We start from the raw sequence: 25,046 nt of genomic DNA on the forward strand, positions 1-25,046 counted from the left end.
CTATTAATTTGTCATAAAACTAGGGTGACAAGATAATAAAATTAATGGGTTAAAACCCCTCTTACAAATGATTGATTTTGTATACGTCCACACTAACGTGGCGTACAAAATTAACGGTGTTTGAGATAATTTTATTTGTCATACAATTAGGTTGACAAGATAGTTAATGGGTAAAACCCTCCTCTTACAAATGATGATTTTGTATACGTCCACACTAACGTGGCATGCAAAATTCACGGTGTTTTGAGGTGTTGGTAAATTTAAATAGTATTGTTAGAGGAATCAATATTATTTTAAATTTAGAGTCTTGACCAAATATTTGATCAAAGACAGACCAACTATTAATTTTATTTGTCATAGGTTGACGAGATAATAAAATTAATGGATGAAATCTCCTTTTAGAATTTGTATACGTCCACACTAACGTGGCATACAAAATTCACGGGGATTTTGAGATGTTGGTCTTGACCAAATATTTTTGTGATTCTTAGGATTTCAAATGTGAGTCAATCCCCTAGTTGTTATACTATATAATAGACTTAGTAGTCTCAATTGTAATGATTGGAAAACTTAGACATTAAGGTAGACTGTCCTCTCATAACTGAAAACAATAACGGTATATTTTATTAGTTGTTGAAACATATTTAGTGGTGTTATCTACCGGTACCTGGTGTGTAGATACATGAACCACTGATTATGTCTGCAATTCATTGCAGAGGTTCCAGAAAATCTGACAACTATATAAATCACCGTCCACATGGGCACTGCTATAAAAGTAGCAGCTATTGCAGTAGGAGATGTTTATCCTTTGATAGGAATAAAATATGGATTATTACAAATTGTCTTTACGTACTAAGTTTAGAAAGAACCTGATTTCAGTTTCTAAACTATTAAAGAATAGATATTCTGTCTATTTTGATAACAAACTTGTTATCAAGAAAAATAGGGAAGTTATCTGTTCTGGTACGTTGGTTGACAATTTATAATCCAATAACTCCCACGATGTAATAAATGGAAATTAATAACACATTTTCTAACTTTAAGAGAAAGTAACTTTCGGAAATGAACCAATCATATTTTTGGCATCCAAGGCTAGGTTATATTAACTTGAGTAGGATTCAAAGGATAATAACCAATGAACTCTTGGGTTCATTGGTAGTGGAAATCTTTCCAACCTGCGAGTCTTATTTGGAAGAAAAAATAACCAAGAAGCTTTTAAGTCTAAGGGATATGGAGCTAAAGATATAATGGAATTGGTTCATTCTGATTTGTGTGGTCCTATGACTATCCAGACAAGAGGTAGTTTCGAATAGTTTGTCTATTTTATAGACAACTATTCGAGACACAGATAGATTTACTTGATACACTGCAAGTTAAAGTGCTTTGATTAGTTCAAAGAGTACGAGGCTGATGCGGAGAAATGTCAAAGTAAAAATATCGAAACACTATGGTGAGATCGTAGTAGCAAATACCTCTTGGGAGAATTTAGGAGTCACTTATCAGAAGTAGGGATTCAATCCCAACTAACTGCACTTGGTATATCCCAACAGAATGATGTAGTAGAAAGAAGGTATAAGGCTCTTATGGAATAATTAGAATGATGATGAGTTATTTAGAAAATTACCAAATTCGTTTTAAGGATATACACTGAAAACGGAAGTGAACATAGTACCTTCTAAGTCAGAACTCTCTACTCCCACAGAATTGCAGAATGAGCGTAAGCCTAGTCTGAAGCATATTCGGATTTGGGTGGTCTAGCACATGAGATACACTGAAAAGTTGGACATGAGTTCACTTGTTTGTGAGTTATCCTAGAAAAACAAAAAGAGGTTTGTAGTCCTTAAAATCGGAAGGTCATTGTTGGCACCAATGCCAGATTTTAGAAAAGAACTATACTATGAATCATAAGCCCATAAGTAAATTTGTTCTTAAAAAAATAATAAAGGATATGTCTAATCTAGTACCAACTGTACAAGATGAAATATCACAATAAACTGCAACACGTATCACAATTGATACACAAACAGTGCCTCGTCGTAGTGGGAGGGTTGTGAGGCAACTTGAGAGATTCATGTTTTTGGGAGAATCTTCAGACTTGATCCCGAGTAAATATGAACCTGATCCCCAGACATATGACGAAGCACTCCAACATAAAGATGCAGCATCTTTGCAAAAAGTAATTAATACAGAATTAGAATATATGTATTCTAATAAAGTCTGGGAGCTTGTAGAATCACCAAATGGTGTAAAAGTCATTAAGTGAAAATAAGTCTACAATAGGAAAAGAGGGATAGACAGGAAGGTAGAAACTTTCAAAGCAACGCTTGTTGGAAAAAGGAAACTTTTTACCAGTAGTCATGCTTAAGTCTATCAGGATTCTTTTATCTATTATGAGATTTGGCAAATGGATGACAAGACAGCTTTCCTTTATGGAAGTCTTGAAGAATGCATCCATATAAAGCAACCAGAAAGGTTCATTACAAAGGGCAAAGAGCATCTAGTATGTAAGCTCAATCAGTCTATGGACTGAAGTAAAGCTTCAAGGTCTTGGAACATTTGATTTAATAAAGTAATCCGGACCTATGGATTTATTTAATAATCGAATGAGTCTTGTGTATACAAGAAGTGTGATGAAAACGTGGTGGTATTTCTTGTACTATACGTAGATAATATTTTTGGTAGTTGGAAACAATATCAAAGTGTTGTCAGAAGTAAGGGTATGGTTGTCCAAACAATTCGATATGAAGAACTTAGGAGAATGTGCACACATTCTTGGGATTAAAGACATAAGTGATCGCAAGAAAAGAATGTTGTGCTTATCCCGAGCTTCATACAATCCTTGCTCGTTTACCATGCAGAACTCCAAGAAAGGTTTCTTACCTTTTAGGCATGGAGTAGCTTTATCTAAAGAGATGTCTTCGAAGACATCAAAGGAGATAAAGGACATGAAGGCAGTTCATTATGCTTCGGCTGTGGGAAGCCTAATGTATGCAATGCTGTGTACGAGACTGGATATCTGTTTTGCCGTGAGCATAGTTAGCAGACATCAAAGTAACCCTGGACAAGGACATTGGTCTGCGGTAAAGCATATATTGAAGTACCTTAGAGGCACTAGAGATAATATGCTAGCTTACAAGGCAGATAATTTGGTCCCTGTAGGTTGCACGGATTTTGACTTCCAATCAGATAGAGATAATAGTAAGTCGACCTCGGGGTTTTGTGCTTACTTTAGGAGGTAAAGTCATAACTATGGAAGAATGATAAGCAAAAGTGCTTTTTCGGACTCAACCATAGAAGCTAAGTGGCAGCCTCTGAGGCAGTCATAGAAGCTGAGTGACTCAGTAACCTCAAGATGGACTTAGATATGATTTTTGATTTGTTCAAAGATTATTACAATTTATTGTAATAATAATGGTGCAGTAGCAAACTCGAAGAAACCATGAGTCTATAAGGCAAGTGAACACAAAAGAGCGCAAGTACCACCCAATAGAAGAAATCGTATAAACGAGGAGAAGTTGTTGCCGCCTAGATTGCATCAAATGATGACCTATAGATCCTTTCACTAAGGCCCTTAAGGCAAGAACTTTTGATGGGCATGTAGAATGGATGAGATTCAGATGTATGGCATTTATGGCAGCATAGTCTTTTAGTATAAGTGGGAGATTGTTGGAGTGTATACTAAAAGCCTAGCTTTTGTATAAATATTTATAAGAATCACATTGGTCAAGTGCATACATTTATATATACCAAATGTAGATGTTCAATTAATTTATATTGTAGATAACATAGTGTGTGGTGTCACACACAGAAGATCGTGTTATCGGTTTTTTATAAATTAAAAACAGTAGCTCACGACCAAGATGGAAAGGAACAAACCATTGAAAGGTCGTAATGTAATTAGGTATTAGTTTATCTTAACTATATAATTACACTAGTACACTTAGAGTATATTGAGTAGGACCATTTAGAGGTCGTTTCTTTTATACTGACTTTATAAAGGAACAAAGACCTCAGTTATTATGGAAGTGTGTGCTCTTAATCCTAATATAATAATAAGCACATATATTTGATATTTATTTCTTTAATTTATCAATGGGTGAGATTTAGTTCGATAAATCAATAAGCCCGATAAGTTGGAAAATGATATCACTTATAGTGTGTGTTGTTGATTATAGAAGGAAACTATGTCCTAGTGATCTAGGTTGATAATGTCCCCAAGAGGAGCTCATAAGGATTGTCATGTTAAACCCTGCAGGTGGACTTAGTCCGACATGACGATAAGGTTGAGTGGTACTACTCTTGGACTAAGATATTAATTTAATGAGTTGTCAGTAACTCACTTAATTAGTGGATATTCGACATCTTAAACACAGGGAGACTAACACACTCATAATAAGAAGGAGCCCAAAAATGTAATTTGGGATTGGTGCGGTAGTTCAATAATAGTTCTTTAGTGGAATGAATTATTATTGATGGAATTAAGTTGTGTGTTCGGGGCGAACACGGGAAGCTTAATTTCATCGGGAGACCAAAACCAATTCCTCCTCTCGGTCTCTATCGTAGCCTCTTGTATATAGAGATTTATACCCACCACATACCCACTTTCTTACCCAACCTATAGGGGCTGACCAAGCTAACTTGGAACCCAAGCTAGGGCTGGCCAAGACCCAAAGGTTGAGCCAAGTTGGTGGCCGGCCAATGCTTGGAGTCTAAGCATGATGTGGCCGGCCACATTATATTAAAAAGGATTTTATTTATAATTTTTTTTTTCTTATGTGGATTCTGTGGTTTTAAAAGAGAGTTTAAAATTTAAATATTTCCTTTTATAGCTTTCTACAAAAGTTTAAGAAAAGATTTAAAATCTTTCCTTATTTGTAGATTAAAAGGTGGATTTTAAATTTTAAGAAAATTTTCCTTTTTAACCATGTTCATGATTTAAAAGAGAGTTTAAAAATTAAATATTCTCTTTTATTAGTTTCTACAAAAGATTAAGAAAAGATTTGATATCTTTCCTTATTTGTAAATTGAAAAGATATTTTAATTTTTAGAGATAACTTTTCTTTTTGAAAATTATCCATATGTTTAAAAGAAAGATTTTAATTTATAAAATTTCCTTTTTATAATCCACCATGAAGAGAAAAAATTATTGGAGAAATTTTTTATAAATTTCTGGAAACAAATTAGGAAGTTTTAATTTTTGTTTTAATTAAAACTCTCCTTGTTTTGGGGAAATAAGTGGCCGACCATTGAAATTGAAAAAGGAATTGATTTTAAATCTATTAAAATTTATTTTTCATGGCAAAGGAATTAAGGAAGTTTTTATTAAAATTTCTTTATTTGCCAAGGCCAAGGAATATAAAAGAGGGGGGTAGAGGTGCCTTCATGGCTAACAACTCTATTATTTTCTTCCTCTCTTTTTCTCCTTGGTGTGGACGGCCCTTAGAGGCTCTCCCTCTCCTCCTCTCTTCTTCTCTAGTGGCCGGTTTTATCCCCTCTTGGAGCTCTTGATGGTGGCCGGTTCAAGCTAGGAGAAGAAGGAGAGAAAGGAGGTTTTGTTTCTTGCATCCCTTGGAGCTTGGTGGTGGTGGCCGGACCTCTACTTCTCATGGAGAATTCTTGGTGGCCGAATCTAGCTTGGAGAAGAAGGAGCTTGGTGGTTCTCGTCTCGGAAGATCGTTGTCCACACAACGTCCGAGATAAAAAGAAGAATACGGTAGAAGATCAAGAGGTTATTTTGCTTACAAAGAAAGGTATAACTAGTAGTTGTTTTCCGCATCATACTAGTTTTCTTTGTATAGTTATTTATGGAAATACCAAACACAAGAGGCATATGATTCTAGAGTTTTCGAAATAGTTTTTTCGAGTTTGTGTTTTCTTCTTTTTCGAATTTGTGATTTGATTGTTCTTTTTGGTTAACCTAGAGTTATTTAAGGAAATAAATATTAGCTTTCCTTAAAAGGTTTTGCCTAGGTGGTGGTGGTTGCTCCCATATCCAAGAAGGCCATGTGCCTCGCCATGCAGTCCTGAAAGCCAATTTTGAAAATTAATCTTTATGGAATTAATAACTTAGGTAGATTTGAATCAATAGTGTTAAGTTTTGCTTGCGATTCAAATCTAAACCATTAAGAATAGATAAGTTAAATTTGGAATCAATGATGTTAAGTTCCGTCTGCGATTCCTAATTTAACTTCTAAAGAACACAATAGGTTATTTAAGGAAAGGTTCGACACTTGTACAAAAATTTTTGTACAGTGGAACCGGTACTATTTTCTTAGGACTAACCAACATGACCTTCGCAAGAGCCATGGTGCACCTCACTCAGGATGTAATTGACGTCTTCTGGTCCAACGCATTTGAGTAGGGGCCGACAAAAAGCTTTCTTATAGAATCGGTCGTCGATCAATGTGAATTGACCAACCCTCCTCCTTATCAGGCGAGCCTCCTCCGAATCAGCAGGTGCAATTCCTGAATGCAAAAAGTCTGTTAAGGTCGTCCTCCAATCGCTCGGGAAGGTTATTCCCTCCATTCGGTCGATGTGGGCCACTAGTGAGATTTGCTCGATCGGCTGACCTATGACAATCGACGTTAATGAGCTGGCCAGCTTTGCTAGCTCATCTTCTGCTTGGTTCTCCGATCGAGGGATCTTCTGTGTAACCACTTCTTAGAAGTGGGCCTTCAGTTTTTCAAAAGCTTCTGCATAGAGCCTTAGCCGTGTGTTGCTTATTTCAAAGGTCCCAGATAATTGCTGGGCGACGAGCTGGAAATCCGAATGAATGAGGACCTTATATGCTCCCACGTGTCGAGCTGCTTGTAGACCAGCTATCAATGTCTTATACTCTGCTTCGTTGTTGGTAGCTCGGTAGTCCAACCGGACGGACAGCTGCATCCGGTCTTCCCAAGGTGAGATGAGGATTAAGCCGATCCTGCTACCCTGCCGAGTGGATGAGCCGTCCACGTATATCTTCCATGTCACCGGTGGCTCGTTACTCTGGATTTCTATAACAAAATCCACCAGGGTTTGAGCCTTGATTATCGCTCGGGGTTGATATTGGATGTCAAATTCGCTAAGTTCGGTCGTCCACTTATTTAGCCATCCGGACGCTTCTGAATTGAGGAGGACTCTTCCTAAAGAATTGTTAGTCATCACTATTATCTTATTATCGAGTGCACTGGGAAATATGGGTGAAGCCTCCACGCGGCGAGTACTAGTGCATAGGCCAATTTTTCGACACCGGTGTAGCAATATTCAGCGTCCTTCAATAAATGACTCAGAAAATATACAGGTTGCTGATCCTGGCCATTCTGCCTGATTAAAGCTAATCCAACGGCATGTTCATTGGATGACAAATATATCCAGAGCGGCTCACCTGCGACTGGCTTGGCTAACACAGGTAGCAAGCTTATGTACGCCTTCATCTCCTCTAGCGCTCGGTCACACTCGACGTCCCATCAAAATTTTGTGGCTCGACGTAGTATCTTGAAAAATGGTAGGCTCCGATCGGATGACTTGGATATGAACCGGGATAATGTCGTGATCCGACCAGTCAGCCTCTGAGCTTCCTTCAAATTCCGAGGTGGAGGCATGTTCTGCAAAGCGTGGACCTTGCTGGGGTTGGCTTCGATGCCTCGCTCGGTGACAACAATGTAGCCTAGAAAGTGACCACTCTTTGAGCCGAATAAACACTTGCTTGGGTTCAATTTTATCCCGTATGCTCTTAACGTTCGGCAAGTTTCGTTGATATCTGCGCATAGGTCAGCCGCTCAGAGGGATTTGATGAGTATGTCATCGACGTATACCTCCATGTTACGGTCGATCTGTCGTCGGAACACTTTATTCATTAGCTTTTGGTAAGTGGCCCCAGCATTTTTCAGTCTGAACGGCATGACGTTGTAACAGTATGTTCCGTCGACCGTGATGAAGCTAACCTTCTCTTGGTCCTCGCGGGCAAGTGGCACTTGATGGTATCCTTGATATGCATCGAGCATACAGATCAACTCGCAGTCCACCGTCGAGTCCACTAGTTGATCTATCTGGGCAGCGGATAGAAGTCCTTCGGGCACGCCTTGTTTATGTCGCGGAAGTCGATGCAGACCCTTCATTTGTTGCCCGACTTGGAGACAAGTACCACATTGGCTAGCCATCTCGGGAATTGGACTTCCCTGATGTGGTTGGCTTCCAATAGCTTTTCTACCTCCGCTTGGATGATCACGTTCTACTCGGCACTGAAGTCCCATTTTCTTTGTTTGACCAGCTGAGCGTCCGATCGGACGTGGAGCTCGTGCTGATCCATACTTGGGGAGATGTTGGGTTACTCATGTGTCGACCAGGCGAGCATATCATTATTTTCCCTGAGGCAGGTGATCAGCTCTGCCTTCTTCTTCTCCTCCAGGTCGGCAGCCACAAAAGTCATGGCTTTCGACCGGCTTGGGTGGATCTGCGCCTCTTCCTTTTCTTCATATACTAAGGTGGGAGGTTTCTCGGTAATAGCGTTTACCTCTAGCCGTGGAGCCTTCCGCGCTGCTTTGGCCTCGACCTTGACCATCTCCACGTAGCATCGCCGAGCGGCCAGTTGGTTGCCCTTGACCTCGCCCACCTGGTCGTCTATTGGGAACTTTATCTTCTGGCAGTAAGTGGATACTACCGTTCAGAATTCGTTGAGGGTCGGGCGGCCCAAAATGATATTGTAGGCCGATGGTGCGTCCACAACTATGAAGTTGGTGTTCCGGGTCCTCCTCAACGGCTCATCTCCCAGCGAGATGGCTAGTCTTGCTTGGCCGATCGGCAAGACTTCATTGCCCATGAATCCGTAAAGCGGGGTCGCCATGGGCAGCAGCTCGCTGTGATCGATCTACAGCTGGTCGAATGTCTTCTTAAAAATGATGTTCACTGAACTTCCTGCGTTGACGAAGGTCCGGTGAATGGTGTAGTTAGCGATCACCGCTCGGATGATCAAAACATCATCATGAGGGACTTCGACCCCTTCCAGATCACTAGGGCCAAAACCAATCTGAGGCCCTTCGACCTTCTCTTTACTGCACTCGACAGCGTGGATCTCCAACCGCCGAGCATATGATTTTCTGGCCCGGTTGGAGTCTCCGCCAGTCAGCCCTCCTGCAATCATGCCTATCTCTCCCCGGAAAGCATTGTTTCTATTTTCCTCTTCTCGGGCAGACGACCTATTTCGCTTGACCTAGATTGTGGAGGGATCGATTTCCTCCCTCCACTGATGGTGATGGCGTTCGGGCTCCCTTCTCTCTTCTCGTCGCTCGGTCGAGCGGCGGCGATCCTGATGATCAGGAGATGGAGAGCAACGGCGATATCCCCTAGGGGCATGTCGGCTGATGATTGACGTCAGTTCTCAGCAGCCCCATGTGTTGTGCGTTGCTGACTGGTAGAACGAACAGAACATAGTTGTCCATACCTTGCCCTTGGACACCTTGGGCCGACCAGATGCCACATGTTGTACGGCGTGTGCTCTGGTCTCTTGATGCAGCCGCGATCCTTCAGCCCTCGGTCCTTTGGGCGGCATATGGTTGCTAGTCAATTGACGCTCGGTCGGCGCTGAATGCTCAATCGATGCCTCCTTCCTTCTAGCTGCTTGGGCCTCTTCCACGTTGATGTATTCGTTGGTCTTTTTCAACAGGTGGTCGAAGTCTCCGGGCGGCTTCCATATGAGCGACCGAAAGAAGTTCCCTTTGGCGATCCCTTGGGTTAAGGCATTCATCATGGTCTCGGACGAGACCAAGGGGATATCCATGGCCACCTGATTGAAACGCTGGATGTACGCTCGGAGCGCTTCCTTGGGCCCTTGTTTCAGGGTGAAGAGGCTGATGCTTGTCTTTTGGTAGCGTCAGCTACTGGCGAAGTAGTGCTGGAAGACGACTCGGAAGTCTTTGAAGCTCTGTATCGAGCCGTTTGGCAGCCTTCTGAACCAGCACTGCGTCGATCCGGAGAGAGTCATGAGAAAGACTCTGCACTTTACTTCGTTCGTGTAGCCTCGTTGTTGAACTGATCCAGATGATCATCTGGGTCGGTCGCCCCGTTGTAGGTCCCGATTACCAATGAGATGTAGTGCCGAGGCAGGGGGTCTTGTAAGATCTCTTTTGAGAACTGTCTGTTGATCCGTTCGGGGGATGCGACGCTCAGGGGTGCTTTTCCTTTCCGTGCATCCCGAACGGGTGCTTCGTTAGAAGATGACCCCCGCTTCTGATGTGCTTGGGCTATCTCCAAGGGGGTCTGGAACATAGCCCGATGAAAGGGGATCGACGCGGGTGGTGCTTCCCCTTGGGTGTCGGTCAGCCTTTGGTTCTGCCCCCATACAGAGAGTCGCTCTACTCGGACTTCTTGCCCCGCTCGCCGATCGGCCGCCGAGGTTGCCGGTTGCAGTGCTGGCCGATCGGCTATCGCTTGTTGTTGTTGCTGCTCCATCATTTTTGTTGCTTGTGCTTGCACGAGCATCTCCAACTCCTCTTGCGTGAGTGTCACGGTGGTTAGCCGTCCAGCGTCTTCCATTTCCACGACTCAGATTCAGGTGACGTTCCCACAGACGACGCTAAATATGATCATGTCCGAAAGTCGAGGAGGTGGATGCTGGGGACGTGGAGCTCCTGCTAATCTTCGAGGGGCTTCGCTCCTGCCTGCAACACAAGCAGTGTCAGTGCCGAGCCAGGGAAGGGGTCCTCGGCAATAGCCCTCCGATGCTCAAGTCAGTCTTCGGCGAAGCAAGAAGCAAAGGGGACTGTAGCGCAACTGTAGAGATCGCGAGAAAAGCATACCTTCGTCGATGCCTGGACCCCCTTTATATAGGGCTCCTGTAGCATGTACTCACATTTCTCAAAGAAGGCACGCTATCCCAAACTTTCCCTAAAGGGGCATGTCAGTAAAGTATCCCTGACACAATACCTTAATGAGCCGAGCATATCTCTGAAATGACAGTGGAAGCTTCTGCTGTACGATCCTCTGTCTGACCATGCCACCCGTCGGCGACACTAACTCCCAAAAGGATGTCGAAGGATATCCTGCTGTATTTGTTGTTTGGCCGAACGGAATGGCCGCTCGGCTGAGAGTCCCCTTAGTGTCGTCCATTGCGGGTCGAGCGGGATAGCTGCTCGGCCGGGAACCCACTGTCGCACCGAGCAGGAGAGTCGCTCAGCCAATTGGCCTTGATCCATATTGTCCGATGTTGTGCGGAGCGGAAGAGCTGCTCGGTTCGGCTTCTGCGAGTCCATTATATTGAGCGTCGGTTTGACTACTTCATGCCAGGGAATGTGGGTCAGCGCTTAACTCCCGATCGGGCTATGTCCCACCCGACCGGCCAAGACCCTCCATCCGTCGTCGACTATCTTGACTCTGACCTTCGTTGACTTTCACCGTGATAGTAAGATGAGATCCTTCTTTATCACTGCATTCGTCATGTTAACGGTCCCCCACGTGATAGTCCCATGTCAATGGACATTGACAAGAGGTTTATCATGGGCACAAATATTAAGTACCTGACAGAAGGATAGTATTTTCTGAAACTCAATCCATTATAAATAAATTACCATGCATTTATCCAACTCCTACGTGGAGTTGGAGCATGGCAAAGGCCTCCCTGAATAGCCAGCCCTTGACGCGGAGCGACTGCCTGCATTGCAAAACGGAGGCCCTGTGCCATTGAAGCGTGGTTAATAACTAAATAATATGATATCGATATGTCCTTGCTCCTGTACTGCCCGGTCTGAGAGACTGCGTGATTCCGTGACAAAGCTTGCAGGCTGGTGGGCGTCCAAGGTCTTCTGTGCCCTTCTGGGGAACCCTAACTGGCACCAAGGCCTGGAGAGGGGAGAGAGAGGGATGGCTGCGAATAGGGAATAGGGAATAGGGAATAGGGAATATAGGAAATAGGGAATAGGAGGATGGGATGTGGTCAGAGATCAGCTTCCTTTTGTGCTGGGCAGGACGCTGGCCTTCCATTATGAGCAACAAGCTCAAGCCCTACCTTCCTCGTCAGCTGGCGCCTGTCTGATGACTGAACTTTGTCCTTCCACACTTCTTTCTTTCCACCGAAGAAAAAACAAAGAGAAAGAATAAAGAGTAAGAACAACTCCAATCGGTGTTCTTTTACATCATTTTAATGTAAAAGGGACATCATATTTCTTCCAATGGAGATCTCAAAATTTATACTAAAATGGTGTAAGTTTGGATTTTTTAAATATAATATATTATAATCTTAAATTTATATTTAAAATATTCTTAAATATTATAAATTAATATTATTTAATTTAATTGAATTTATTATGTAAATTTTATATATTATAAATTTATATTAATTATTAACTTAAATATTAAATATTAGTATGTTTATTAAATTATTTCTAATAAAATTACAAAATACTAATTTTAATTTTCTTGTAATTAAAAACATAATATCATAAAAATTAATTATCATGTACACTAAAATTTTTAATTTTAATAGTAATTATTATCGTAATAAAAATATTTAATAAATTAATATGTATGTTGATAATAAATTATAAGATGGAAAAATAGAATATTCTAAAAAATATTCCTTTTAGTGTAGGAAATGGTGTACATTGGTTGGAGTTGGAAAAATTTTTGGTGCTCAAATGATATCAAATTGGTGTTGAAAGTGCACCAAAATAGATTTTGTGGTTGGAGATGGTCTAATAATAACAAACTGGGCAAGAAAATGGGAGATTCCTAGAGACAATAATAATGATAAAAAAAATTAAACAAGATAACTCGGGGGTAATTCTTTGTATTTTGTAATTAATATTAGTTATCTAGCCTATGTGATTCATTTTGAGAATAACATGTTCGATAATTTTTACCGATGATTAAGATAAATTTAAAAGTATTCTCAGTAGACAGCCCACCAATTTAATATTCTTAGACTAATTATATATTAAAAAAAATTATCTATTAATTTATTAAAACTTAGAGTTCATCCTGGAAAATTGAAAATCGCCCTATCATTATACAGTTGGCGATGGCAATTTTTTTTTTTTTAATAACATGGAGTTCTGAACTTTGTTTAATTAATTCTAAAGTTTATGAATTTTTGATCACTAGTTTGTATCCTAGGTAATATACCGCATAACTTATTCACATTTAAAAATCAACCTGTTAGATCTTTATCTTATTTGAAATTCGAGCTCCTCTTATTATTCGTTTAATTTATTTAGTGTTTTACCACTATTTTTTATTTTTGTTTTCATCCAAAGGACGCCTTAGGTTGAAAATAATATAACAATTTTGATAGTCAACAATGAAACAGTTGGGATCAAAAGTCAAATGGAAGTTTTTTCATTATCGTTTTAATTTTTTATTTTAAAAATACTCTTATTTCAATATTATTATAGTAATTTTGATCAAAGTATTCTTAGATAAAATGATTTAATTCTCTTATTTCTCAATCAAAATCCTCATGTATATAAATACAAATGGTCAATAGGCAACAGAAGAATATTTGATTGATTAGTTCCAAGTTATAGGCAAATAAGATTTATTGATCACTTCTCTTTTTGTCAAGTCATTTCTCCTTTTCTTGGTAAGCATCAGGAATACCCCATTAATTTTCCAAAACTGTTATAATACTAAATTATAATCAAGTTAAACTAATTTAAATTAAGTTAGTGTAGTTTTAATTAATATTGAAGTATATTGGACGATTTGACTAAGGTTAAAATAATTTTAATTAACATTGAAGTTTATTTGGTATAAAATTACTTGGAACATAAATATATCAATTGTCGTCAAAACTACTATAATAGTATTGGATTAAGTGTATTTTGGGAGAAAATAACTTTTTTTATATATTATTTTAATATGAGATACTTTTTTACATAAATAAGATGGATCTTTTTAATCTTTGATCATTATACAATGATAATGATAAAAAGTAAAAATAGGTATAATAAAGAAAAAGAAGTAAATCAATGTGTAGGATAGATCCGAACTAGTGAACGAGTGAGGGGTGAATCTTTTTTGTAAACCTTTCTTTTGTTTTGTTTTGTTTTTTTTCTCTAAAATCTTTTCAAAAACTTGAGTATGTATTGAAATGGTTCGTAGTCTCACTACTAGTTTAAGGCACATGATGTCTTGGACTATTTCATTTGGATAATTTACTGAAATCTCTTCCAAAAAATCTTCAAATAGAGATATCGAATACAAGATTGAAGAAAGTGTAATACTCTATATTTTCTTTATCCAAGAATGATAATGATCAACTTAAATCGTTACCAACACTGGTAACTTTATGTAGTTTCAATTCTTACCTAGAAGTAGGGATATAAATGAATCAAATGGTTCGAGATATATATTCGGAGCTTGATTAAGTAAAAAGCACGTTTGAGTTTATTCGTTTAACTTATAGAGCTGAGCTCCAGCTCGATTTCGAGGTCGATAGTTTTATCGAGCCGAGCTTGAGCTTAAGGATATTCGGCTCGTGAGCTCACGAACATGTTCGTTTATAAGCTCACGAGCTCGGGCTCGAGCTCGGCTCGTTTAAAGGGCACGAGCTCGGCTCATTTAAAGGGCTCGAGAACATGTTCTTTTATAGGCTTGTGAACTCATGCTCGAGCTCGGCTCATTTAAAGGGCTCGAGAGCATATTTGTTTATAAACTCATGAACTCTGGCTCGAGCTCGATTTAATTGAAAGGCTCGCGAACATGTTCAATGGTGTGTTGAGTTGGGAAGTTTAATGTAGTTGTTTGGGGTGTTCAATAATGTGTTGAGTTTATATTATTTTAGTTGTTAGGTTTATTGAATATTTATTCAAATGAGTTATTGAGTTTGCTTAACAAGCTTACAAAATAAGTCTTAAAACGAGTCAAAAAATGAGCTCTAAAATGAGTTCGAAAATGAGCTCGAGCTCATTTAACAAGTTAGACTCGTTAACTATGATAATCAAACTAATAACGAGCCAAACTCGAACTGTTTGCGAGCTTAGTAATTCCAAAACGAGCCGATCAAGCTCGAGCCTTGTAATAAAAGTTTGATTCGAGCTCGAGCTCGAGCCGAGCTCGAGCCCGAATATAACTTAAACGAGCCAAGTTCGAGTTTAATATTGTTCGACTCAGTTTGGCTAGTTTACATCCCTACGTAAAAGTTTGCTTGAGCGTAGATTCGACATAGTAAGGTCGCAGCACAACAATTGCAAGACGTAGCAAAATGAACTTAAAAGCTTATAAAGAATTGATGAAGTGAGTCATGGCTGAACCGAACGCTCCTTTTATACTGCATTGGAGGTGTTTCCAATGTCCCAAGGTGTCTCCATGAACGCTGATTCGAATCGAGATCTGCAGCCTTTATCTACTCAGAGGCACCTCTATTAGGTTGAGAGCATCTCCAGTTAGCCAGAGCGCCTCCAATTATTAAAATTTTATCGTCAAAGTTTATCTCCTGGGCGCCTCCATCTATCCAAGGCGCTTCCAAGCCTTCACTCAAGGCACCTCTAATCAACTGAGGTGTCTCGAGTACTGTTCATCCGAATTTTATTTTTTACTCTAAACTCTTGTAAAATATTTTAATCTAAAATAATAAAAATACCTACAAAAACAGAGTTAACACATATAATTTAATTATGAATTAAGTCTAACACAATCATGATCTAATTTTGATCTCAATTTAAATTTTTAAAATGAATCTAAGTTGGACCAACGCCTATAGTCTCACTAGAGTTATTCTTCACTAGATTTCTCTTCTCTAATTATTTATCTAACTTAATTACCATTTGTAAAATCACTTGACTCAATGTCTGACACATTAAATTTTCCTGTCAAATATCTTATCTTGACTTTAACTACTTGTCAGATACAAGATCTCATCCAATTGGACTTCTTGGATGATATAGATTCCTCTTTGACTTATCTAAGTTTCCTACTAATTATTTGTCCTCTTAACCTAATTAAACTTCAATTGGATATCTGGTTTAGACCCATCAAAATTTTTCAATCTGCACACTGAGTGACAAGAAAATTTAACTTTCAACCTTTATAACTTTAAAATCTAGATTCGATTCTGATCTTCCTGTAGCAATACAATACTCTTTGGTTCCAAGTCAACAGACGTGTCCGAAGTTGACATTACCTTTATCAATCAAAATATTCATTAAAAATCATATTCAGTAAGTGGTATATTATTTGTATAATATATTAATAATCTTTAACAAGGAATTATTATCTAATAGTAAAGTGAAAGGGTGATTTAACGATTCTCGGTGACCGTTCAGGAAGAAAAAACAAATGGGAGATCCTAGTACATGAAAAAAACAAACGTAAATTAAGGAATATATTATTTATAATTATGGTTAGACTATGATCGTGATTTAATTATAATTAATTATAATTTTTTTAGATTTATCACTCCCTCATATTATAATTTGGAGCAGGAGGCAACCTCTGATCACTGTGCTCTAATCTAAACTATAACTTGGGAGACGATTAACTCATAGAAAAATCATAATCAATTACAATCGGATCACAATCATGATCTTATTAGATTATATATATTTATTTGTTTATAGTTTTTAGGATAATTTAATCTTTTTCCTTCACTACAAAAAAATAATAATTTAGGGACGAAAGTTTGGGACGAAAAATTTTCGTCCCAAAATCGCAACAATTTTGGCGACAAACACAAAATTTGATCCAAATTAGAAACGAAATCTGCAACAAAATATTTTCGTCGCAAATTCCCAACGAACATTATTTTCGTTGCAAAATTCGTCCCAGATTCTGGGACAAATCCAGGATTCGTCCCAAATTCTGGAACAAATCTAGAATTCGTCCCAGATTCTGGGACGAATCTTGGATTCGTCCCAGATTTTGGGACGAATCCTAAATTCGTCCCAGATTTTGGGACGAATCCAGAATTCGTCCCAGATTTAAAAAAATTAAAAAATAATAGAAAAATCATTCGGAAGGCATAAATATGGACCTAATGATCTCGGAATTTCATGAAACAAGTTTCTATGGATTCCTAATTTTCTCATGATCATAAAATATCCTAAATTTGAAATTTAATCTAATAAATTAAGTGTGGTGATTTTTTAACATGAATATGACCTAATTTGTAATAAAAAATTCACCGCACTCAATATAATATGTTAAAATTATGGATGAAGATATTTTTAAGATTATAAGAAAATTAGGAACCTATAGAAACTTATTTCATGAAATTCCGAGATCGTTAGGTCCATATTTAGTGAAACATAGATAGTTTAGTATTAATTAAGTATGTTAGCGTTTAACACATGCTTGAATATGTGTTTAAAACTAAAAATATAGATCTACAAATGTCAGAATTTCATGAAACAAGAGTCTATAAGTTTCTTATTTTCCCTTATTCATAAATATATCCTCTTCCTTAATTTTAAAATAATATATTGTGTTTCGTGTTTTTTTACCTGAATTAGGTCAAATTCGAGTTAAAAAATCACCACGCTAAATATATGAGATTAAAAGTACGGATGAGGGTATTTTTAAGATCATGAGAAAATTAGGAACCCAAAGAAACTTGTTTCATGAAATTCGAATCGTTAGGTCATATAGGCCTTCCGAATGATTTTCTTTTAATTTTTATTTTCTTAAATTTGGGACGAATCGATTCGTCCCAAAATTTGGGACGAATCAGGAATTGTCCCAAAATTTGGGACAATTTCTAGATTCGTCCCAGATTTTGGGACGAATCTGGAATAAATCCCAAATTTAAAAAATAAAAATAAAGAAAATTTATTTGGAAAGCCTATATATGGACCTAACGATCTCGAATTTCATGAAACAAGTTTCTATGGGTTCCTAATTTTCTCATGATCTTAAAATATCCTCATCCAAAATTTTAACCTCATATATTTAGTATGGTGATTTTTAACCCGAATTTGACCAAATTCATAATAAAAATTCACCGCATTTAATATATTATGTTAAAATTATGGATAAAGATATTTTAAGATCACGAAAATTAGAAATCCATAGAAACTTGTTTCATGAAATTCGAGATCGTTAGGTTCATATTTAGGCCTTCCAAATAAATTTTCTTTATATTTTATTTTTCTTAAATTTGGGACGAATCTGGATTCGTCCCAAACTGAGGACGAATCCAGATTAATCGATTTAAAAAAATAAAAATAATAGAAAAACATTCCGAATGCCTAAATATGTACTAATGATCTCGAATTTCATGAAACAAGTTTCTATGGATTCCTAATTTTCTCATGATCATAAAAATATCTTAAATCTGAATTTTAACCTAATAAATTAAGTGTGGTGATTTTTTAACATGAATATGACCTAATTTGTAATAAAAAATTCACCGCACTCAATATAATATGTTAAAATTATGGATGAATATATTTTTAAGATTATAAGAAAATTAGGAACCTATAGAAACTTATTTCATGAAATTCTGAGATCGTTAGGTCCATATTTAGTGAAACATAGATAGTTTAGTATTAATTAAGTATGTTAGCGTGTAACGCATGTTTGAATATGTGTTTAAAACTAAAAATATAGATCTACAAATGTCAGAATTTCATGAAACAAGAGTCTATAAGTTTCTTATTTTCCCTTATTCATAAATATATCCTCTTCCTTAATTTTAAAATTATATATTGTGTTTCGTGTTTTTTTACCTGAATTAGGTCAAATTCGGGTTAAAAAATCACCACACTAAATATATGAGATTAAAATTACGGATGAGGGTATTTTTAAGATCATAAGAAAATTAGAAACCCAAAGAAACTTGTTTCATAAAATTCCGAGATCGTTAGGTCCATATTTAGGCCTTCCGAATGATTTTTCTTTTAATTTTTATTTTTCTTAAATTTGGGACGAATCCTGGATTCGTCCCAAAATTTGGGACGAATCCAGGAATTCGTCCCAAAATTTGGGACGAATTTCTAGATTCGTCCCAGATTTTGGGACGAATCTGGAATTCGTCCTAAATTTAAAAAAATAAAAAATAAAAGAAAATTTATTTGGAAGGCCTATATATGGACCTAACGATCTCGGAATTTCATGAAACAAGTTTCTATGAGTTCCTAATTTTCTCATGATCTTAAAAATATCCTCATCCAAAATTTTAACCTCATATATTTAGTATGGTGATTTTTTAACCCGAATTTGACCAAATTCATAATAAAAAATTCACCGCATTTAATATATTATGTTAAAATTATGGATAAAGATATTTTTAAGATCACGAGAAAATTAGAAATCCATAGAAACTTGTTTCATGAAATTCCGAGATCGTTAGATCCATATTTAGGCCTTCCAAATAAATTTTCTTTTATATTTTATTTTTCTTAAATCTGGGACGAATCCAGAAATTCATCCCAAAATCTGGGACGAATCCAGAAATTTGTCCCAAAATCTGGGACGAATTTTTGGATTCGTCCCAGATTTTTGGGACGAATCCAGGATTCGTCCCAGATTTAAAAAAAATAAAAAATAATAGAAAAAACATTCTGAAGGCCTAAATATGTACCTAATGATCTCGGAATTTCATGAAACAAGTTTCTATGGATTCCTAATTTTATCATGATCATAAAAATATCCTAAATCTGAATTTTAACCTAATAAATTAAGTGTGGTGATTTTTTAACATGAATATGACCTAATTTGTAATAAAAAATTCACCGCACTCAATATAATATGTTAAAATTATGGATGAATATATTTTTAAGATTATAAGAAAATTAGGAACCTATAGAAACTTATTTCATGAAATTCCGAGATCGTTAGGTCCATATTTAGTGAAACATAGATAGTTTGGTATTAATTAAGTATGTTAGCGTGTAACGCATGTTTGAATATGTGTTTAAAACTAAAAATATAGATCTACAAATGTCAGAATTTCATGAAACAAGAGTCTATAAGTTTCTTATTTTCCCTTATTCATAAATATATCCTCTTCCTTAATTTTAAAATTATATATTGTGTTTCGTGTTTTTTTACCTGAATTAGGTCAAATTCGGGTTAAAAAATCACCACACTAAATATATGAGATTAAAATTAAGGATGAGGGTATTTTTAAGATCATAAGAAAATTAGAAACCCAAAGAAACTTGTTTCATGAAATTCCGAGATCGTTAGGTCCATATTTAGGCCTTCCGAATGATTTCTCTTTTAATTTTTATTTTTCTTAAATTTGGGACGAATCCTGGATTCGTCCCAAAATTTGGGACGAATCCAGGAATTCGTCCCAAAATTTGGGACGAATCCAGGAATTCGTCCCAAAATTTGGGACTTATTTCTAGATTCGTCCCAGATTTTGGGACGAATCTGGAATTCGTCCCAAATTTAAAAAAATAAAAAATAAAAGAAAATTTATTTGGAAGGCCTATATATTGACCTAACGATCTCGGAATTTCATGAAACAAGTTTCTATGGGTTCCTAATTTTCTCATGATCTTAAAAATATCCTCATCCAAAATTTTAACCTCATATATTTAGTATGGTGATTTTTTAACCCGAATTTGACCTAATTCATAATAAAAAAAATTTGCCGCATTTAATATAGTATGTTAAAATTATGGATGAAGATATTTTTAAGATCACGAGAAAATTAGAAATCCATAGAAACTTATTTCACGGAAATCCGATATCTCTAAGTTCATATTTAGTGTTTCCAAATCATTTTTTTATTTTTTTTAAAAATTTTTATATTCTGGGACGAATTTTGGAATTCGTCCCAGATTTGGGGACGAATTCCTAGATTCGTCCCAAAAAATAAGCAATGGAAAGAAATTTTTTAATTTATAAGTTAACCCTAAATCTCCTCCCACCCATCTGCCCCTTCACTCATCCCTTCACTGCAACTCTTGCGGCGGCTGATTCCTTCCCGATCGGCTGCGGCACAGGTAACCCTCTCCCTTCTCCCCTCTTCCCTCTTCCCTCTCCCTTCTCCCACATCTGCCCACTTCTTCGCGCGTGGCCGCGGCTGGCCGCGCGTGGCCGCGCGTGGCCGCGCCTGGCCGCGCGTGGCCGCGCCTGGCCGCGCGTGGCCGCGCCTGGCGGCAGTTGGCTGCGAGTCGCCGTTGCTAGCACTGATGTCGCAAGATTTGGAATGGTGGAGTACTGATCTGTGAAATTTAGGGCTTCGTTCTTGTTTGTTAACAAAGAAAAGCACTGCAACCCTTGATCACTTAGATGTCAATGACCAATGATCTGTGAAATAGGGTTTAGGGCTGTTTTTTGGATAAAGATTTGTAGTTCTTCTTGTATATAGATGTGCAGTTTAGGGGTGTGGAAGTAATAAAATCTCAACTACACTAGGGCAAAATTTTGATACTAGGGTTTCGAATCCTAAATGTATGGGGAGCTCCAGTATACCATAGGTATAAATTTACCTTTGATTTTCTGTGTACTGATCCTCTTTATCATTACAAATACTTGTAGGATAGTTTTTAGATTGGAATTAATTAATGGAGGGACAAATTACAATAGAGTTGACATGTTTTTTTTTCTTTGATACAAAATTCAAAGGGTGCTCATTATTATTATTATTGTTAAAAAGATTTTCTTTTAAAGGAAAAAACAGAAGCGACCCTATTCTATTTTTTATCTCAAAAATATCCTTATCAAAATATTTTATTTTTCATCTAAAAAATGTCAATTCTGATCCACAATTGCTCTAATATAGAGAGTAATTTTGTTTTTTTTCCAAATTTTGTTCCATTAAAATATTATTATTTCAATTTAATTACAATTGCTTCAACTCTATTAAAATTGTTAGAATAATACTATAATAATTGATAATGTTGCTTGTGCAGGTTTCAATTTGGCATGATCTCAGTGTAGTTGAAGACAACTGTATTTGTTCACGTCTTTTCGGTATTTCTAAGTTCATTAATATGCATTTAATGATCTGTATATAAAGTTAGCTTTAAATAATTATTTTATAGTTGATTAATTGTATTTCTTCTTTTTGATAAGCTTTTCTTTGTTGTTTTGTCTTCAATGATAAGATTTATTTCTGTTAATAATGTTTAACTAAATAGCTGAATTCGGGTAAAATGCAGAATGAGCGAAGTTAGATGTATAACAAGAATTCAAGTATAATGCAGAATGAGGAAGAGGAGGAGGAGGAGGAGGAGGATGATGATAATCATAATGATGACTTTAATTTTTGACGATGGGTAAGTTTTGTTAGCTTATTTAAAGAAATTTCCCATAATTATGTATGATGATTATTTGTCTCATGTTTACTGTTTTACACATTAATCAATGACTTGTTAACTTTTCTAATTTTTATTTTAATTAATATTGTCAATTTGTTTTTAACAGGGTTGGTGAGGCGAACTAAAGGTCCGAGAAAAAAAGTAAGTATTAAGTAACATGTTAAACTTTTAATTTTATTTATTTATTTTCTAATTGCTTTTAATTTATTGAAATTTATTACTACTGCTTTATTAGTTCAAATTGCAAATTATGATTAGAGTTTACCTAACAACCAAGTAACCATGATTACTAAAACACTTGTATCACAAAAAAATTAAGTTTAATTAGTTTGTGTTTTCTTCATTTGAGCTATTTTCATATGTTAGGAAATTTTAAGAATATCTTTCATGCTCTCCATGTGATCACATGGACATAGAATATTTGTAGCTATTGATTGATATGGTGAAATAGGTATTATTATAACAATTTGATGTGCCATTTATATTAGGTTGTATCATATTTACGATGTTTTTACTTAGCTTCAAGATACTTCTTATAATTTTATGACATGGATGGTTCATATCGTTGGTAAATAGGACATTTATTTGAATGTTTAAGGAATTTCACAGTTATGTCTTGTTTCCAATCTTTCTTGTTACATGGGCATTTCGTATTATATTTATAATCTTTCTTGTTACACATGATCTGGTTTATTTGTTTGTTGTTATGTAGGCAAAGGAGATTTGAAGGGGTGCAAAGCTTTTGGGCAGACGAAGATGACTTGATGTATTTTTAGTTTATTTACCTCCTTGGATGGATGATGGACTTATATAACATTTGATTGTTGAACTTTATAATATTTTCTAGAAGCTGAACAAGATAGATCTTGTAAAATTTGTTGAGATCTTTATATTTGTTGAATTATGAGTTGATCGAGTTCAATTATTACTCTTGTATGTGAAATTAAGATGTGTTGAATGTATATAAATGTTATTTGAATTTGGTGTTTATGTATCTATGGATTGAATTGCAAAAAGAAATTTAATCTGGAAAAAAAATTTAGAATTAGGGACGAATTTGGCGACGAAAACGATTTGTTCCCACTCTATCGTAATTGTATCGAATATAGAATTTGGGACGAATATGTGGATTCGTCCCAGAATTTGGGACGAATTCTGGGACGAATTTTGGGACGAAAATTTATTTATTAATTAAACTAGTATTTTTGTCCCCAAATTTGTCGCAAATGCTTAAAATTTTGCAACAAATTTATTATTCGTTGCAAAATTAGGGACAAATTTGGCAACAAAAAAAATTTGTCACCGAATTCGTCCCCAAATTCGTTGCAATATTAGGGACAAACTTAGCAACAAAAAATAATTTGTCACTGAATTCGTCCCCAATTTTGTTGCAAAAATAGGGACAAATTTGGCAACAAAAAATTATTTCCTCCAAACTGAATTCATCCCAAAATTCGTTGCTAAGTTTGCAACAAAAAAATTATTCGTTCCTTTTTTGCGACAAATTTGGGGACGAAAATTTTATTCGTTGCCAATTTTGTCCCCAAATTCGTTGCTGAATTTGCAACAAATCATAATTCGTTCCAAAAGTTGGCATCAAACATTTTGGGACGAAAAAATTTTCGTCCCTGATTTCGTCCCAAAAAATTTTGCAACGAATTTTTTTGTAAAATTCGTCCCAAAATGCCTTATTTTTTGTAGTGCTTTTTATATTTAGAGTTTAGATTTTCTTAACTGAACTATATAAGACATTTATTCTATATTTCTAAATATCAATTTTAGATTTAATAATATGTTTAGTTTTTTTATTTTTCCTTAATAATATCCTTTTTAACATGTTTATCAAAATAAAGTTCTTCTTCTCTGACCTAATTTTTTCTGTCGCCTCCTGTTATTTGTTATTGCCTCCTGTTATTGTTGTCGTCTCCTACTGCTGATATCGATTTCGGCCCTGGCACCCTGTGCTGCCAATTCCCGCGCCAATGCTCTTTTCTGTCGATTTCAACACCAACGACCCGTCCTGTCGGTTTTGGCACTAACGCTCTTTTATGTCGATTTCAACGCTGACTCTCTTTTCTTTCGATTTTGGCGTCGACGCTCTTTTTTGCCGATTTCGATGCTGATGTCTTATGCTGCTGATTTCGGCGCCAACACTCTTTTATGTTGCCGATGCCCTGTGTTACCGATTTTGGCATTGATGTCATTTTCAACTGATTTCAACACTGATGTCCTATGCTGTCAATTTCTATGTTTGACATCTTTTTTTGCCTCGAATTTTCTGTGTGACCACCGGTCGTCCTGACACCAGTTTTTACGAATCGTACAGATGTGTATCCTTACAGTTTGGTTATTCTGAGCATTATTCATTCTGTCATCATGGCTGGTCGTACAGATGTTTCATGAAAATTTTATCCATATATGTTGGAGCAGTTTCAACAGTTCCTTACTTCACAACCCTCTGGCTGTTGGTTAGTCCTAAGAAAATCGTATCGGTTCCACTGTACAAAATTTTTTTGTACAAGTGTCGAACCTTTCCTTAAATAACCTATTGTGTTCTTTAGAAGTTAAATTAGGAATCGCAGACGGAACTTAACATCATTGATTCCAAATTTAACTTATCTGTTCTTAATGGTTTAGATTTGAATCGCAAGCGGAACTTAACACTATTGATTCAAATCTACCGAAGTTATTAATTCCATAAATATTAATTTCCAAAATTGGCTTCCAGGACTGCATGGCGAGGCACATGACCTTCTTGGATATGGGAGCAACCACCACCGCCTAGGCAAAGCCTTTTAAGGAAAGCTAATATTTATTTCCTTAAATAACTTTAGGTTTACCAAAAAGAACAATCGAATACA

The 25,046-nt window shown here is 36.5% G+C and overlaps 1 long non-coding RNA gene across 1 annotated transcript; it reads left to right on the forward strand.

The window, feature by feature from the left end:
- The first annotated feature begins 22,099 nt into the window (after nucleotides 1-22,099).
- Nucleotides 22,100-23,036, forward strand: LOC122017149. The gene is made up of 3 exons (XR_006121283.1): nucleotides 22,100-22,143; nucleotides 22,292-22,326; nucleotides 22,898-23,036. It is a non-coding gene; the product is annotated as an uncharacterized LOC122017149 (long non-coding RNA).
- The last annotated feature ends 2,010 nt before the right edge of the window (nucleotides 23,037-25,046 follow it).

Source organism: Zingiber officinale, chromosome 8B (genome assembly GCF_018446385.1).
Source record: "Zingiber officinale cultivar Zhangliang chromosome 8B, Zo_v1.1, whole genome shotgun sequence".
Taxonomy (NCBI): Eukaryota; Viridiplantae; Streptophyta; class Magnoliopsida; order Zingiberales; family Zingiberaceae; genus Zingiber; species Zingiber officinale.